Source organism: Cervus elaphus, chromosome 15 (genome assembly GCF_910594005.1).
Source record: "Cervus elaphus chromosome 15, mCerEla1.1, whole genome shotgun sequence".
NCBI lineage: Eukaryota > Metazoa > Chordata > Mammalia > Artiodactyla > Cervidae > Cervus > Cervus elaphus.
In genome coordinates, this window is record NC_057829.1 from 16,874,967 (window position 1) to 16,894,261 (window position 19,295).

At 41.9% G+C, this 19,295-nt stretch overlaps 1 long non-coding RNA gene and 1 pseudogene across 3 annotated transcripts in view; both read right to left on the reverse strand.

Annotated features, from left to right (window-relative positions):
* LOC122709550 overlaps window positions 1–19,016 on the reverse strand; it is a 56,181-nt gene extending 37,165 nt beyond the window's left edge. The window contains exons 1-3 of one of the 3 annotated variants that reach the window (XR_006345568.1): window positions 18,858–19,016; window positions 18,143–18,276; window positions 2,554–2,649 (exon numbers count right to left, since the gene is read on the reverse strand). This is a non-coding gene — a long non-coding RNA (uncharacterized LOC122709550). Of the gene's footprint in view, window positions 1–2,553; window positions 2,650–18,142; window positions 18,277–18,700; window positions 18,780–18,857 lie in introns of those variants that run through there. The other 2 variants (XR_006345567.1, XR_006345569.1) reach the window with 2 other exon arrangements.
* On the reverse strand, window positions 3,213–3,320 carry LOC122709653 (annotated as a pseudogene).
* Window positions 19,017–19,295: the final 279 nt, after the last annotated feature.

Genomic DNA, 19,295 nt, shown 5'->3' on the forward strand with positions numbered 1-19,295 from the left:
ATCATTTCTTACATGAATCAGTAAGATTTAATTGAATGAAATTTATTTTATTGTAAAGTGTATATATTCTTCAGGATGTCAGACTGTTTTCCTTTTTATACCTATAGTGTAATCCCATGTTAAGATGACAATAAAATGACATTATTGTGCAGTACTGCTAAACCGGACGAAATATAACTGTCACATTATGATTGTAGGATATCATTTTCTTCCTCTTCTTTTTTTTCTATTACTACCCTTTTTTGAGTTAGATCTAGTCATATACTGGAATTTGAACCTATATCCAGATTCTGCATCTTATATCTTCTTTGCAAAGAGGAAGTAATAAGCCTAATAGATACACAGTACACTAGATAAACATCTAATAACCACCTAGAAAGAGGTCAGTTAGGTGTGGTGTAAAACAGATATTTCAAATCTGCTTTCCAAATTGGGTCCCTCTGTACATCTCCCAGCATCTGGTCTTGCCATGGTCTCTGGACTTAGACCCTGGGTCCCCTGCATGCTTCCTCTGGTTCTCCCTCGCCCCTCCCTTCATCTTGCCTGTCCGTCTGTTGCTTCTCCCCCCACAACTTCAGTAGCTTCTTCAAACTTCCAAACTGGGGTAGCACCATGAGATTACCATAGCTTTGATCTCATGAAGGCATTTATGATTTTTTAAATAACTTACATACTTAAATTCCCAACTTCTCATATGTTTTAAAACCATAAGGAAACTATACCTTTTAAAACATACCTAACTTTGTGAATTACTATACTTTGTTCTTCAGTATTAGAAAAGTTTTGCTCCATATTTTAGTAATCTCCCAGTTGGGTTGGCAAGATCAGTATGTTAATATGCACATACTTTGAAAAACCCAGTCTTCAGGAAAAGGATGCTTATAATTCCAAAGGCATATTAGAAGTTAAAAACTGCCGTGCAAAATCTAAGCAGGAAAAAGAAACTCTGATTAAATAAAGCTAACTGAAAAATTAGAAATTGAAGGTATGTTCAGCATGGCAATCACAGTTACAAACAGGAAAATTTAAACTAAGAAAACATTTAATTGGTTGACTTTTCTAAAATATTGATTGGATTTCATTAATAAGCATTTTATGCATATGGCTATTCTGAAAGTTTCTTTAAAAATGAAAGACTTATGCCTTAATGAGACGTATTATCACATGAACATATTTGAATCTGGCTTATGAAAAATAGGACTTTAGAATTTAAAATGTGTGCCTAAAATGCAAATATATTTAATTAACTGAAAAACCCATAAGACAGGACTTCTTCAAATAAGCAATTACTTCTGGGACTAATCGTGTAAATAGGATCCTGATTCATTAGCACAAATACCCATATGAGAGAAGGATAAGCAAATTTTATTCTTTAGGTTATTTATGCACACGTGGTAATATCTCATTAATTTAAGGCTTCAATAAAGTTAAAATCTTTTGATAATTTGCTCATGAGCTGGGCTGATGTTTACCTTTTTTCGCAAACATTTTATTTATAGGTGGATAATATATGGTGTTTTAAACATTTATTTTCAATCTTATGTACACTTTTTAGACAGAATAAGCTATTTTCAATGAACCTCAGGCACTTTACAAGCTCCTACATACACCCAATCTATATGCTAATAACAAAATGTTCATATGATTCATCGTTAGAGGTCTCCTTACAATGGAGAAATCTCCTTAAGGATTTCTGTTTTATAATGTTTTGTTGAAGTTACTATATGTAGTTTAAAGTAATAAAAGCCACATTTGTTTAAAGTTATCTGTAATTCAGCCTTCCCACACATTCAAATATGCCTACCTCCCTAATTCATTAGAAAAAATGAAATTTTGCAATATTCACAGCTACACATCTAGAGAGAATTTTCCTGTTAAATATGCACTAGAACATATACAGAAAAAATACAATGAAGTGTGAAAATAAATGATTTTGTGAGTGTGGACAAAGGAGAGTGAAGTGTCTCAAATCAATTTAAGTCCTGTAGGCACAATACACTGGTGAAAACTCAGTAAAATAGCCCTTTCCTCAAAAGGTGATGTCACTCACTTGGGATGACTGAGTTCTAATCGCTTGCTTGCAAAGTGATAATAAGTTTTTCCAATTAGGCAGTCAGTTCCTAGGCCAAAGGGGTGGATGCTCCAAACTAGAGCATCTGGGATGAACAGAAATGCCACGGCACAGATCTGGCATTTCTAAATCTTCCTTGTTTGTGGCCATGACTTTTCAGCATCCACATGTCAATTTTCTGCACAAGATGCTACTCTAAAGAATCTTAACATTGTTTATAAAGCGAGTAGAAGAATTCTTTTATTTTAATGACCAAGACTCATACATAGAACAAAATGACTCAAAATTCTAAAACAGATAATATATATTTCACATTGACACAAACCACAACTGAACGAATAAATTGAACATTCTCTTTTCTATGAAACACACTGATGGCAAATCTAGATATTAGAAGTCATGCCATCTTCACACAAGAAGTAGTTCCATTTGTTTTTAATATTGTGAGAAGATTAGAACTATCCATATTAGTAGTTACTTACCATACAAAGGGGGAAAACAAGCTCCATTTTCATGACTTAACCAAGAATACTTGCTGAAAGAGGACTCTATCGTGTGTTTCTGGATAGTTACACAACCTGGGTAGGAGATACAAGCACAGAATGTTTCATCATCAAGTAGAAAACTTCTCAAGAAATACTAGTTTGTTATATCAGTGATTTCTCATCTGAATGAGTGCTATCCCAGCCAACTGTATGCTACTTACAAATCAATCAGGTGCAACTGGAATGACTACCACCATTAGGGAAAGAAGACCTGGGGCTGCATCCCACTGGGTATTGGTCTGCATGAAGCGAAGTCCTTCACTTCACTCAGGCTCAGTTCCGTCATCTGCCTTGTGAGGGTACTAATGCCAGCTATTTGAGGGACTGCTCTCACAAGCAAATGAGACAATGTGTAGAAAGATGTTTAGTCAGCAGTAAAACTATTTCATTTATTTACACTCTGACTCTGTTCTAAGGATCTGAGGTGGCTTCCAAAAAGAAAAATAATGAAATGTGAATAAAAATAAGAAAACAGGGACTTCCCTGGAGGTCTGATGTTTTAAGACTCAGTAGGTTCAATCCCTGGTTGGGGGCTTAAGATCCCATATGCCTTGAAGTATGGCCAAGAAAAGAAAAAGTGTTCAGAGTAAAAAAGGAAGAAGTATATATGCTACCTACATTGGTTAGCACTTGATTAAAGGTATAGTTTAAACTGATAAGAACAGATACTACACTTGATCTTAGCCAAAAGGCCGAGAAGTGATGAAAGGTATAGTTTAAATTTAAGTTTCTTGGTAAATTAGGGAAAAGGAAGACACAGTTTCTTCTTAATCTTCTATTAGAGAGGAAAATATACGTCACTTCCCCTAAAGAAGACAAGTATTTTATCCTCTTGATGTGAAATTCATCAAAAATTTAAAGCATGTAAAACATGATACAGGGGCATTGAGATAAAATGGATTATTCTATTTGACAGGAATAGGGCTGACGATGATGAAAACTGATGGGCAAAGGAGTACTTCTTTTTCTTGTTTGTGCTGGGTCTCTGTTGCAGCGTGCAGGCTTCTCTAGTTGTGGCACACGAGTTTAGTTGCCCTGAAGCTTGTGGGATCTTAGTTCCTTGACTGGGGATCAAACCTGATCCCCTGTGTTGGAAGGTGTATTTTTTAAAAATGGACCACCAGAAAGCTCTGAAACAGCATACTTTTGCTTGGAGGTAGTTGGTGCCTGCCAAGTTGCTTCAGTCGTGTCCCACTCTTTGTGACCCCATGGGGTCACAGCCCGCCAGGCTCCTCTGTCCATGGGATTCTCCAGGCAAGAGTACTGGAGTGAGTTGCCATTTCCTCCTCCAGGGGATCTTCCCGACCCAGGGATTGAACCCACGTCTCTTAACGTCTCCTGCAGTGGCAAGCGGGTTCTTTGCCACTAGCGCCATCTATTACCGCTATGAAAATTGTCTTACTCCTAGAGACACACCAGAAGCTTGAATTAGGGCAATCCTAACTAGAAGCACAATTCCTTCCCAACTCACAAGTTTCATCCAAATCTCTTCCCTTGCCGTGCCTTCCTAACAAATACATAGGAGCTCCTGAGCTGAAGTCACATTCTCAGCAGTGAAGAGAAATTTCTGAAGGAAGGCACTGATGGCTTGTGACCCTAGGCCAGTCAGTGTTCATTAATATAAATAGGGGGTAGAGCTGCAAAGATCTTGAGCCCAAATATGATACAGTACTGACAGGTGCACAGCCCATTTTGTGGGGCCATTTCAAAAGGGAAAGGATGAGAAAGGGAAAGGTATATGATCATATGATCATACTGTAAGTGAAACACATCCCAGCATGAGGCTCTTCGTTGAAATCCACATGTTTTCCTGACTTCCTTGAAATCTCACTTAAAATTTTTTTTTTCCTTTGAGTCTCTGAGCCAGTAATAGCTGGTCTTTCTGCTGTACCACTTGGAACATATTACATAAGAGTTCATATGCACTGAAATGTTTGTAGATTTTCCACCTTCTCTGCTGTCTGGAAGCCCAACTCCAATTAAAATATATGTACTATTAAAAAAAATTATTTTCTTGGCCCCAGTGCATGGCATGTGGGATCTTAGTTCCCTGACCTGGGATTGAACCCGTGCCCCCTGCATTGGAAGCATGGAGCCTTAACCACTGAACCACCAGAGAAGTCCCAGTCTTGCAGGAAACTCCTCTCAATTATCTTCTTCTGGCTCCTCTGCTTCCTCCCCTTAAGCATGGGCCTTCCTTCCGGTTCTCCATTTGGCAGCAATTTCATTCACACCCACAGCTTAAACTGTCTTTTTCTGATGCTTCTCCAGGCTGGATCCTCCTCCCCCATCCTCTCCTGAATTTGCTTTTCCTTTCCTGCCTGACTAACATGAATGGTATTGTCACCCTCTGTGGCTTGAACACTTGGAGTCATCTTCAGTCTTCTCCTCCATCGCTGCACCTCTGTACAGAACATACCACCTGACTATGGCCACTTGGCACACAAACGTCATTTCCCTTTTACAAGTCAAAGTCCACTGTGATCAGTAATACATCCAGCCTCCATTATCTCCCTTCCAGGCACTGGCCTCTTTTCTCATGTACCCCTACTTCCAGTCACCATCATTTCCCAGGCTTCAGGGTGGATCCGTTTTCTTCCTAAACCCTCGTGCTTCCCCATTTGCTTGAAAGCGTCCAATATTTCTCTAGTCCCTAGCAGATAACTCTAAAACTTCTCAGCAAAGAAATTTCCAATAGCTGAGATCAGTACATTGACCACATTTCACATAACCTTTCTAGTCCTACTAAACCATTTCCCCTCTCTGTAGCCCTCTCCCCAAAAGCTATTTCCTGCCTCCATGACTTTGTTACTAGCTTTCTGCTTCTGAAACGTTCATCTCTTAACACCCAGTTCAGACGCTACCTCTTTCAGGCATCGTCTTGAATTCTTGAGTAGAACCCACTGTACCCTCCTCTACAAACCCAAAGATCCTTAAATGTACTCTCACTACAAGATTCATATTTATAATACTCTGGCTTTATTTTCAATAGCTATAAATACAGCAGTGCAAAGAGCTCTCAGAAAGTTTATAATCTAGCTAGGGAAACCCTGCTTTATTCACATTTCTAACTTCTATGGTGTAGTATTTCATGCTTGAATATTGTGAATGCTCTATAAATAACAGGTGATTAGATGATTTTTAAATGTCAGATAGCACCATGGAATGCTCTGAACACAGGGGTAAGACACCATTTTAGAAACTCTTTTCTGGCAAGACTGTCCAAATTTGGAAGACAAAGGTAATGAATGAGGACCAAGAAAAAACCCCAATATAGGTAGAAGTGTTACTTTTCTCTCTCCATTATTTTTAACAAATTTGTTTGATCAGTTTATAAAAATCAAGTAAGTGTTTATACCTGAGGAAAAAGGTTGCATTTTAAAAAAATCAGATCACAGAATAGTCCTTAGGCGTTTGAGATTATTACATAGAATATATCTATGGCAAATTGCCCATTAGGGATCGAAAATGTCTTTCCAGTCGGTGCCTGTCCGCCTGCCTCATACGCATAAGATAGTTTAGTGTTTGTTGAATGCATGAGTGCTGAGTCATCCACTTCTTTCTCGGCAGCTGCCCTCCAATAGCTCTATTCCCCTTTACAGCCAAACCATTGTAAATAATTACCAGGCTCTTCTTCCTTTCCTTACTTCCTGTCTGGTCTGAAGCTCACACGACCTGAGTCTCACCTCTGCCTCATCTCAGTGCTCACTGTGCTGGGACCCTCCCTGGACTCCGCTCCCTCAGGGTGGGCTCACTCTTTGGTGCTGTCGAGGGACAGGGAGGGAAGTTGAGGCTGCCACACACGCCACAGAAGCTGCTGAGAACATTCTCTGCAGTGTCCCTGCCCATGGCCTCTCCCTTCCCCCAGCAATGCCTGCAATGGGTGAGGCCAGGCAACACTGCTTCGTGAATGTTTGGTTTATTTATGCCACTCACAAGAGCACCATCTGGTAGGTGAACAGGCAGCTCATAAAGCCCTCCAGCCCCAGGTTTGCATTTTCTCTCCACATCAGACCCCGGAACCTCGGACTGTTTTGTGTACAAGTTCCACCGAGCTACGCTTTGTCTCTAGTGGTCACCAACATGTCAAAATGACTTTCCTGTTTACCACGCCCGCTCCCTGAGCATCTTCTTAAGATAGAGGTAAACTGTGAACATGTGAAACAGTCTCTGACATGCTTGGCTGCAGTCAGAACTGGTTACAGCTCTGTTACCCAGACATATCATTTAATAATGTGTGTATATGCTCACTCAGTCATGTCCAACTCTTTGTGACCCCATGGACTGTAGCCCGCCAGGCTCCTCTGTCCATGGAATTTCCCAGGCAGGAATACTGGAATGGGTTGCCATTCCCTTCTCCAGGGGATCTTCCCAACCCAAGGATCAAACCCACATCTTGGGTGTCTCCTGCATTGGCAGGTGGATTCTTTACCACTGAGCCATTTCTCTAATTCAAAACAAATGTCTCCTTTCTCAGTCTTCCACAGTCAAGGCAACTGACTCCCCCACTTTCTCAAAATGGAATCCTTGCTCCCTTGCCTCCATGACCCAGCAGTCTCCTGGGTTTCCTTCTCTTTCTTCTTCTGCTCCCCCTTTCACCCTTAATGCTCGTCCTAAGTGAAGGACCATGATGGCCATGGTGGCCATGATGGATTTGAATTCCTCAAGGCTTTGGTCCTAGCATGCTCTGCCATTGCTGACTTTATAACCTTTCTCTGCATGTCATCTCCATCTGTGGATCCTATTGATCATATCCAGACCTGTGATGTGAAGATGCGTTACAAGTTTCTATCTCCGGTTGGGACTCCAGAGCTCTCTGACAAGCTTCACACCCGTAACCAAATGTCTGCTTGCTCTACCCTGTGTCAACTCCAAGCCGTCTCAAACTCAGCATGCCCAGCACTGACTTTAGCATCAGCCTTCACAGGCTTGTTCCTCTGCCAGTGATCCTCGGCACTTTCCTGTGGGTTCTACATAAATACCGCAGAAGACAAACTGTCAGTTTTACCTTCTGTATATCCTTAGAATCCACTGACAGCTTAGAATTCATCCTTCCTCCCCTAGGCCAAGTTACCAGTACCTCTCTGTTCAAAAAGTTCAGCTGATCTGCGTAACTTAGGCCCCTTGCCAACCAGTACTCTTCATTGTAGCCAGAAACACTTTCTTGAAACATAAAATTGATGATGTGACTATAATCCTCTCCCTCAAAAAGCCCCCCAAACCCACCTTCTTATTGGTTTTAGGATAAAGGAATACGCCCTGCTATGGCTAAAAAGCCTTTCACGGTGATAACCTTTGAGTGCATCTGCAGACTCCTGTTGTCCACCCTACTCTGTCCTCTGGCCACTCGCCTTTCCTCATCTCTCGTGCTGCCCCTGCTCTCTTCTGCTTTCTGTAAGCTATGACTTCCCATATGTCACGCTTTCCTCCAATACTCTTTGTCTAGTTGACTCTTGTACATCATGTAGCTCTCGTTTTCTAGAATCGTGTGTCTCTCTTTAGTATCATTTAGAATGGTTGCATTTTCATAACTATTGTGTCATTCTCTTTTTTGAAATTATATTTTTATTTATTTGGCTGCAACAGGTCTTAGTTGCTGCATGCAAGATCTTTTAGTGGCAGCGCGTGATCTCTGAGTTGTGGCATGTGAATCCAGTTTTCTGATTGAAAGGTCGGGTATGTTGAGACATGCCCCGGAAAAGTGCCGCAAGGCAAATTCCGGAGGCTGGCTAAACTTCCGGGGACCGACCCCCTGCAGCCTGGTCCAATCAGGTACCGACCCGGAGCCCTCAGACACTGACCGCCGCTGTAGCCCGCATTTTCTTCCTTATATGAAAAGACCTGGCTTGGACGCCGGCCCTGGCTATAAAACCCCTCCCCACCCCCTCATACCTCGCAGACTCCCTTTGTCTCCTTGCTCACCCGCCCCCAGGAGTTCTGCCCGAGAGCGACCGCTCAATAAAGGCCTTTACCACCGGTCCTTAGAGGCGGGTTTTTCCTCCCGCGGCGTTTTCTAACATTGATCAGGGATTGAACCAGGCCCCCTGCATTGGGAGCACAGAGGCTTAGCCATTGGACCACTAGGAAAGTCCCGTATTTGTGTCATTCTTTTACCCTCTGTCTTCCCCACCAGCTTGAAGGCCAAATGAGGGCAGAGAATACCTGATGTAATTCACTGCATCCTAATGGTGTCTGGCACATAGTATGTGCTCACTAAAGACAACTTTATTGAAAGCATGAGTGTATGAAATGAATATGAAAATAAACCTAGATTAAAGTCAGCAAGTAAAATGTACTCATATTCTAGTGCTGAAAAATTCTAAAATAAGCACAGTATTGAGATGAGTAGCAAGAACACTGAAAGCTTTAGATGGATTTAAGAAATTAAAGTAGGAGGACTTCCTTTCTCACCCAGATTCAGTAGTGGGTAGATAGGAATGGTAGAGAATTTTTAATGAAAAATTTCACCTGGATTGAAAAGCAACTGATTTTAGTACATAAAAAATATGCTAAGGTATGAAGGTAGTAAGTACTTTCTAATCCAATTCCTGCTATTTTTGCCACTGCATATATTGAACCAGAGCCATCACAAGGGCAGGGATAGAGGATTAGGACCAGAGACAAACTGGAGAGGCAAAGGAGAGATGAGATTTCAAAAAACGTTTATGTTTCTGGATTGTGGCTACTGGGCTGGATATGCCTTTTTATATCTTTGCTTCTAAAATTCATGTCATTACATGTACTATAATTGTCTCTGCTTCCATATGGTGACAGAATTCTATCCACTGTATCAAGATCTCAATACACTGGCAAAGCGAAAATGTTGCATCAGTTGTTTTCCCTCAGTTACATTACAAGTACAGGACACCCCCCTCTCCCCAATAATGAAACAGAAATTTCGTCAATTAGAATAGTATCACTATCGTGAATGTACTTTTGCAATTACGAGAGTAAAAACATTCCACATTGAAATAAGAAATGCCATCTGATTTCAATTTAACACAAAGGGGGAGAAACACATTCCATTTAAGAATGACAAATAAAGCTGTCAGTGTGATCCATTTATAGCCCCTCAGAGAATGCCACAAATCCACATGATGTTCTGAGGAGCTAGTTATTGTATTTGCTCTGTCGAAGAGAAGGCCTGGAAGTCTCTGATGGTCTGCTAGCCAAGGAAACTAAGGTTAACTGGAAGAATGTGCAAATTTAGTCAGCATCCTAGGTGTACACCCCTTAAAGGGGAGCATGAAAGTGCTGGCTGTTGTCTGTAAATAGTGTGCCTCAGCAGGAGGGGTGGAATGCTGCTGGATACACCCTTGTCTTCTTTGTCTGTTCCCCACCCCTCTGCCCTTGCATTATTGTTATTCAGTCGCTCAGTCATGTCAGAATCTTTGCAACCCCACGGATCACAGCAAGCCAGGCTTCCCTGTCCTCCACTATCTCCTGGAGTTTGCTCAAACTGGATCACAGCAAGCCAGGCTTCCCTGTCCTTCACTATCTCCTGGAGTTTGCTCAAACTTATGTCCCCTGAGTCAGTTATGCCATCCAGCCATCTCATCCTCTGTCACCCCCTTCTCCTCCTGCCCTCAACCTTTGCCAGCAACGGGGTCTTTTCTAATGAGTTGGCTCTTTGCATCAGGTGGTCAAAGTATTGGAGCTTCAGCATCAGTCCTTCCAATGAACATTCAGGGTTGATTTCCTTTAGGATTGACTGGTTTGATCTCCTTGCTATCCAAGAGACTCTGAAGAGTCTTCTCCAGCACCACAGTTCGAAAGCATCAATTCTTCGGTGCTCTTTATGGTTCAACTCTCACATCTGTACGTGATCTAGAAGGGTCTTAACTGGCCAAATGAGGCCTCTCTCTGTTAGGCCTACTGCTAACAAAAATTACAGAGAGGCATCAAATCTTGATTATAAACATCCACAGTGCTAGTTATTTTTGAAAATGTTACTATAGGTTATTTCCAGCTCAGGTACAAGGGCACTTATCAAAAACAAACAGTGGAAATATAATCATAATCTCTATTCCTTATTTCTGCACTCAAGCTTCCTTCTTTCAAGCAGCAGTGTGCTGTTAAATATATATACATATATTCATATATAAGTGTATATAAAATATGACCCTCTGCAAGGCATAACTGATTACTTTTTGTCCTTTGCATTGGCTGCTAAAAAACCGTGAATAAAATTTGTTACTATCTTCTAGCAAGAATGTTGAATTTCATGGCATAAATTTTGAGTATGAATCTCTCTCCTGGCCCTATCTTACATTCCTAGCCTTATTTTTTTTCTTTTGACTCATTTTTTCCTACCTATTTGAAATATATTTTATGTTGCTCTACAGTATGTATTTTTATTAGCCTTTCTCTATAAGCTTTAAATCCTTTCCACCAGATAAATAAAACACACAACATTTATAGATAGCCTTTTTTTTTTTCCCTCTGGAGGGTTGCAAAATTTTCCCAGAGCAACACAATTCATTACCATAAATGAACATTAAGACACTGATGTTCATAGTAATTAAATTTTTTTGTGATATTTAGCTCAATATTTCAGTTAGGTTTTCTTAATATTTATGCATACACTTTTATTGCTGAAATTCCTAGCCTGAAGTCCATGGACTCTCTCAAATTATATGCAAAATTTTGTGCGTATAAATTTTTATTATGGGGGAGTTTCATTTTAATCCAATTCTGAAAGGTAAATTTGACTCAAAAGACTAAAAATATACTCTTTTGCACTGGAATAGCCCCAGAAGACCAGATCTGGGTCTTTTGGCATTCAACTAAATGACAAAATATTTTTTGACTAACTACTAAGTGTCTAGCAAGGGCTTCTCTGGTAGCTCAAATGGTAGAGAATCTGCCTTCAATGCAGGAGATCTAGGTTCAATCACTGGGTTGGGAAGATCCTCTGGAGAAGAAAATGGCAACCCACTCCAGTATTCTACCTGGAGAATCCCATGGAGTCTGTCAGGCTACAGTCTATGGGGTCGCAAAGAACTGGATACGTCTGAATGACTAAGCGCCAAGTACAAGTGTGTAGCACTGTTTTAATTGCTCAGAAAACAGCAATAAACATGTAGACTTGACTCTGACCTCAGGGAACTTTTAGTCCAGTGGGGATGAGGGAAGGCAATGAAAAAAAACAATGTGAAATATTTGGATGGTAATGTACTGTAATAAATAAAACAAAGTAATGTAATAGAAAATGAATGAGATTGGATGGTCAGGGACAACCACTCTAAGGAGATGTAATCTTAGCTGAGCCAAGCAAGACTGGAGGGAAAAGCATTCCAGAGAGAGAGACCAGCTAATGCAAAGACCTTCACAGAGATACAGGCTTGTTATAATCCATAACTCTTCTAGAAAATAGGAATGGTCATTCTCCAAATCCACTTTCAAATTTATTTTCAGTACTTCACTCTCTTTTCTTTGTTTTCATTTTCTTTGAAGAGTTAGATTTCCTAATGTGAGGGAAAGATATCTTCAGAAAAAGTGCCATGTATTTTATTATACATGAAATTCAGTAAACAGTTGAGTCTACCATCTTGAAGGGACTATGGGCCCTGAAGGTGCTCAGCACAGGCTGAATAAAATATAACTGCCATACATGTAACCATAATGTACCTTAAACCAGTCTTGTATTGTTCTGTAACATAGGTTTATGAGCCAAGTAAATTCTAGGGCCCAGACGCTTTAATGTACAGTTTGAAACCCAAAGCTCTTTAGCAAGGCACCAATCATCCTCTAAGAGCTGAAGATGGATGAAGAAGAAAAGGAACACATAATAAAAATTAGGGTTAAAAATTCTTTAAGATAAGAACACTACTCTATGGCTTAGAAAATGCTCTAAATAGCCTTGACTGTAAATCAATAAATTAGGATATGACTAAAGATCATAAATACCTCCCACATTATTAGCTGTTTTCCTGAATTAAATTGTTTATAAATATATTAAAGAAATAATGCCCAAAAGGTAAAGCCAAGAGTAAGGTCACAGAACACTCTGACAGTTATAGTGCGCCAGAAACTGTGTGAGATTTCTGAGCTCGTGGCCTTCCAGGTAAAGGCTAATCATTACACGGAGAAACTGAGGTTTAAAAGAAGCGAAACTGACTCCAGAGCCTCCTCAATACCACCATCTCCACCATTATCAGTTAGTTCCATGAAGAGAGGAGGTTTTGTGAGTTACAGCTGATAAACTCTTCTGCCTTGCTGTTTAAAAGGCTTTGGGGAAGGACATTCTGAACAATTCGTCTGAGCTTATTGTGTGCAAATTAATTTCAGTACTAACTCAAACAGAACAAGTAAGACAGCAAAGCTGCTATTAAGAGTAAAAAAGGTTACTTGACTTTGGATCAGAGTAAATTATTTGCATTATTCATAATATACCCTCTCTTAGTGTTAGTCAGTCAGTCGTATCTGCCTCTTCATGAGGCCATGGACTGTAGCCCACCAGGCTCCTCCATCCATGGATTTCCCAGGCAAAAATACTGAAGTGGGTTGCCATGCTCTCCTCCAGGGGATCTTTACAACCCAGGGGTTGAACCCAGGTCTCCCGCATTGCAGGCAGATTCTTTTACCATCTGAGCTACCAGGGAAGCCCAAAAGTGAGGGCCTGCCCTCTCTGAGGCTAATCCCACTGAAATAACAAGCTTAGTACTAGCAGCAGAAGAGTATCATAGTACCAGGTACTATTGATTGAATATTTACGCAGTATCGCACACTGAGCCAAGCACTGTACAACTACACTTTACCCTCACAACAACCCCATTAGTAGTCTTTATTATTATTATTAGTCCCAATTCCCAGCCCAAGAGATGGGAGCTTACAGAAGTTGCCCACATGTCAAAGGCTTCCCAGCTTGCTAATGGAGGGGCTTACACAAAGCCCATTGACCCTGGAGCTCAGGGTCCCTGCAGGTTCCCCACACTGTCTCCCTTTGTTTGATCAGGTTTTCTCCCTAATCAACACATCAACGAGGACATTCTATTTCTCAACAAAGGTTGCTTTAAACCTTTTAGAGTCCAAGCCTGTCCATGATCTGCAGTTTTTTTTTTTTAACCATGAGGTCGCTAGGAGTCGGACACGACTGAGCGACTTCACTTTCCCTTTTCACTTTCATGTACTGGGAAAGGAAATGGCAACCCACTCCAGTGTTCTCGCCTGGAGAACCCCAGGGATGGGGGAGCCTGCTGGGCTGCCGTCTATGGGGTCACACAGAGTCGGACACGACTGAAGCGATTTAGCAGCAGCAGCAGCAGCAGCTAATTTCTCTAAGTTACCTTCGAACCTTATGGGAACCTGCTTTCTCGTAAAGCTTCAGAAGTCCCCTAAGCCCACAATCCAGCTTAAATTCTACTGTTCTTAAAGGCCTTATTCAAATTCCACTTATCCGAGCTATCTTCCAAAGGTCTCTCCAGCCCAGGTAAATAGCTTGAAGAGCTGGCCTCTGCCATCTACTGCTGCAGCTCACCCTGGTGTGTCCAAGAGCTCTGGTGGCCTGGAGACTCCATGGAATCGTATGAGAGTTCTGTTGGAAAGTACCATCAGGAATTTTTCTCAGAAGCATGTCCAGAGCTTTTATCAATTTCTTAAAGTTTAACTACCACTCAGCAACTGTCCTTCTGTTCCCAACAGACACACACACACATACTCTTCTGGAAAATAATGACATTAAATGCTAATGTTTCTTGAGCAAGGTGGCTAGACTTAGCAAATAAAAATATTATATGGGACATGCCTTTACTAAAACATGATTTGTTGTATATTTTAAATTCAAGTGTAACAGCCTCCTGTACTTGATCAGCAGTCTTATCTTTGAATGTTCCATGGATATTACTGCTATTTCTCAACTACACAGAATATAATCATCTAGAGGGCAAGGGGCTTCATTATTTCTCCACTGAATTTAACACTCAACTTTTACTGCTAATTACTGATGCATTTTTCTGACCCAACAAAAACATTTTGGAGTGTTCTTGACTTGGGGCCAATATCAAGCCTAGTAGCTAAATCATGATTATATGTATATGCCTTTTACTATAAGGAAAGAGATGTCCATAGTACTTAATAAATGGATTTTGATTATCTCTTCTACTTGCTGGATTCAAACACATTGATTTTTTTTTGTTTGTTTAAAAAAATCCTCTTTGAGGAAATCTGGGAAAGTTAAAAATAGACCACCATTATTATTGGATCTTAAAGTGAGATCTTCCAATCCATCGGACTGAAGACTCATGAAACGTGTCTGTTAAAAATGCAGTTTTCTGGGTCCAATTTCAGACCTACTAATGTAGAATTGTTCAGAATGGCTCCAAGCTATCTGGGTTTTTAAGAAGTCTTTCAGATGACTTTTATAACCTCTAAAGTTTAAAGACTGTTTTTTTACGGCATGTAATACTCAAGCAAAAATTGAGCTCTAAGTTAGAGAAGGAAAGTTATTTTTGTCCTTAAAAACAAGCTATCATTATTTGGAATTCAAAGTATCAATCATCTTTTAAATGTATCTGGAATCTATCACACTAGAGTTAAATGTCCAGCACTGGAGATTGCCCATTCAGAGTTTCCAAGTATTTCAACAGAACTGGTAAACTAACTTTAGGTATTAAAGGCTGCCTGATGGGTCATTAAAATAGTAAATTTAAAAAAATTATCTCAACTAGGGTGCTCTGCTGTGTATTAATGCTGCTACCCAGGACTAGTCTGGGAAAGGATGTTTGGAATTTCTGAAAGAAAGCATCATAGTCCACAACTCCCTCTCTGTTGTTTGGGCGGTCCCTGATATTTTTGATTCTTGGTGAAAGGAGTGCTGGTCTGAAGGTCAGAAGGCATAGGTTCTATACTTTTGGTTCTGTAATTTTCTGAACTTCCTGTCTCCTTGTCAATAAAACAATGGTTTAGACAGCAGGATGGTCTCTAAATTATCTTCTAATCTCAAGTTTCAGTTATCATCCTGAAGTTGTTTTCTCTGCTGTAAAATACGGGGGCTGGGCCATGTGCGTGTGTCCATCTGTCCTTTTCAAGGGTAGCCCTACAGTCTCCATCACTATACTTGAATCCCCATTCATAATTCAGACTTAGGCTAGCAGCGTAATATTGACGGTACTTCATTTAGGTTATCCATGGAGGGGACAATATATTGGCCGTTAGCACATGTTCATTCTAAGAGACAATTACTCATTCAACATATATATGTTAATACTTACTGATCACCAGCTATGTGTCATGGTACTAGGCCCCGAAAATAAAATAATGAAAACAGTCAGACAAAAAACAGCTCTGGCCTCATGCTGCTTATGATCTTGAGGTGGGGGGTGATTGCGGGAAGATTAAAAACAACAACCACATGTAAACTGACACATAAATAAAACAACAGCAGCTTGTAATCAGTGGTCTGAAGAATCACTAAAGATGAGATAGAGAATAACAGAGTGACTGGGAGCAGTGACGGGGAAAAGTTTTGTGGGGAAGATGCTATTTTCTTAGACCTAAAGGAAGAAAAAAGATAAACAAGGGAAAGGGTTGGAGAAAAAGGGCAGGGCAGGGGAGAACACAGTCAGGAATTCCCCAGGAGGGGCAGCTTAGGTATTTGGCAGCCAACATCCTGGACAGTCCCTTCCATCCCCGAGAGATAATTTAATCTAAGACTAGAGAAAGGGAATTAGAGGCCCAGAGAGTTTGGGGAACTTAACAAGTGGTGAGTTAGTTAATGGGAGAACTCTTGCATGCTTCAGTCCAGCAGGTGAATCTCTCTTAGGGATCACAGAGCATCAGGAGGTGCCAAAATGCCTTGGTCTAGAGGTTGAGTCTCCTCTTGTGTGAAACACACATGACATCTACTGCCTCAGATTGTTATGGGATTTAATGAGGTCCTGTTCCACAGTGCCTGGTATATCGAAACTGCCTGATAAATGCAGAATCTCCTGATTTTTCACCTAGTGTACTTGCATCCATAGCAAGTATTGGAAAATAAGAAGGGCAGAGGTTAAGTTACTTGGATAAAGGAAGAGAGAAGCAGCGGAGAAGTTCTGGAATACTGGACTGGTATCTGTGTAGCAGCTATCCATGTGAGAGGCTGAGTACAGGAAATGAGATGAAAAGGCCCTGAGCTGTGTGGTTTTGCTCACCCCTTAATCTGCTAGTGGGGAATCTAGAGTTGTCTTCAGAAGACAGAAAAGACCACCCATAGTAATATTTATACTTATAAGTAGCATACGGGAAACAGGTTTTACTCTGGGAGACTAGTAGACAGAAGAGTGACACTATTTAAACACACGCAAGGAGAACCCTGTTATGTTAACAAGTCACTCAATCCATCGGGAACAAACTAATTTAATCATGTGCAGAGTATTAAGATGATTTCTGGTGTTAAGGATGCTTAAAAACCAAGCCCACGATATTGGGAGAATGAATAATTTATCCAGGCACCTAGGAAGATTTTCTTTGTCTGTGAACAAAACCACAGATTGAACTTCACCCTTAAAATACCAAGAGGCGTTATTTCATGGATTTCAGCAGACAGTTTATAAGGCCATCCCACGAAACCTGCTTGCCCTCCTTGTTGACTAACCCGAAACATAAGGGAATATTTATGGTTCAGGCATGCTTGAAGCAGGGCTGAATATTTCTGTTTCTGAAGTTCACTGGGTCCCTTTCCCCCCAGCCATAAGGTAAATGCCGTTCCATATATAGCTTTTTGAAATGCTGCTTTCTTTATTATTCCCTGCCAGTGGTGCCTTATGGGAGAAATTTTATTTCAAAGTTTCACAGGATGCGAATTGAACTCATTATTTTACTCCAAACTCATTGTTTAATTGACAGGAAACATGCATTCTAAATCATCTTGTATGCATGGCAGAAGCAGCTACATAAATTTAACAATGGGTGGATTATTACTATTTAGCATATTTATGGAATTTTATATTCAGGAAGCATTTTACAAATCTTTTATTAGTTAATCCTTACACTTCACAGTGCATCTGACAGGTGGTAAACAATGCTTTGGGTTCTAAATTGCCAATACATGAAAAGTTTAATGGGGGAAAAAAAAAATCTATGCCTTTCCTCTGTGTTCCCAAACTTGCTAAGAGCACATTTCTGATCATTTTTCCTCTCACTGGAGACCAAAGCCAGAGGCCTGAAAAGCGGGCTTGCACCCTAAAATTTAAAAGGGAATATATTATTGGACTCAGTCGTGGGTCAAGTGGCTAGAACTAGAGGAAACCTCACAAGACACCCAGGTGATATGACAGGATTCCAAAAAAGATGCAGCCCAGTAACATGGCACATAAAAAGGCACATAAGGAAGAAGTCAATTTTTAAAACTATACAGTGCATTTAGTTCTCAAATCTAACACCACCATCCATACCCACTGGACTCACTATCTAATGACAATACCAATTACTGTTAAAACGTACACATATATAGTAAAAAACAAAACCTAATTCAAACTAAGAGAGTCTGTATTTTCTTTCTGGAAAACGCACACGTCTTAAAAACTCAGCTTCCTCCAACACCCACCTCAAACTCTTTAGAATCCTCCAGTCTACCCGCTTCCAGACACCAGCAGAGGTTAGAGCGCAGGGCAAGGAAAGCTTCTGTGGATCAGAGTTTCATTCTGGACCCAAACGTTTTACAGCCCGGGGCTTTCAGAACTAACGAACCAAGAAAAATCAATCTCGAGTCACCTGAGGGCGGGACACCGGGTCCTCAGAGTGGACACGTCCAGCCCAGTCTCTAATCTCTTCTGATTGACGTGACTCTATCCCTCTAATCCCTCAGGCCCCCACCCCCGCCGGTGTGTGTGTGTGTTGCGGGACAGGTAGGCGGGTGCAGAAAACACCCAGATATTTTGCAAGCAAACAAATGCGGCCTTGTGCGTTCTCTCGGTGCAGCTGGGGCAGCTGTCCGGAGGCCAGTGTAAGGTAACCCGGTCATCTCCCTTTCAAGGTGCAAGGAGATGCTCCGATCCCTAGCGTCCCCAAGTTTGCGGATACTCGGGGCGCTCCGAGAGCCCCCCATAACCCCGCCCACCCACTCCCCCACCTCCCGCGCGGGCCCGCCCCGCGCTTACGCTACCTGGGGACGCTGGAGGCACCTCGGCAGTGGCGGCTCACGCTCTTGCCGACCACAGCCCGGGGCTGGTGTGCACGCTTTGTAAAGCCTTCGGGGGAGGGCAGCCGACCCCGCCCTCCCCATCCCCCCACCCCACCCCCCACCCCCCACTCTCTCCTACCTCGGGCCCCCTCTCCCGTTACTGCCCCCACGCAGCCACCTCCCCCTGGCGGCCGCGGCCTCCCTCGGTGAGGGCTGTTGGTCTCTCCCCACCCTCGCGGCCAGCTCGGGAGTCATGCGGGCGGGCGGGGCCCTGGGCCGCTTCCCTGCCTCTCGAGCCGTCGCCCCACGTGTGTCAGCAACCCCTCGCCACCCGCTCCGGACCTGGTTGCCCCGGGTGCTCGTGACCCCGCCCTTCTCCCCGAGGGGCCACGCCCCGGAGTCGGCGTCCCTACCGCCCGCCTCTGGGACTGGGTGGGGCCACCGGCAGGGGGGGGACTCCTTCTACACCTGGAGGCCAAGTCTGGAACGTTTTGGCCGTGTCAAGGGTCAGCTTTTTCTTGTAGGGACATTCTGCAGCCGAGAAATGGAAAGTCTGCGGGTTGTGCAGACAACATAA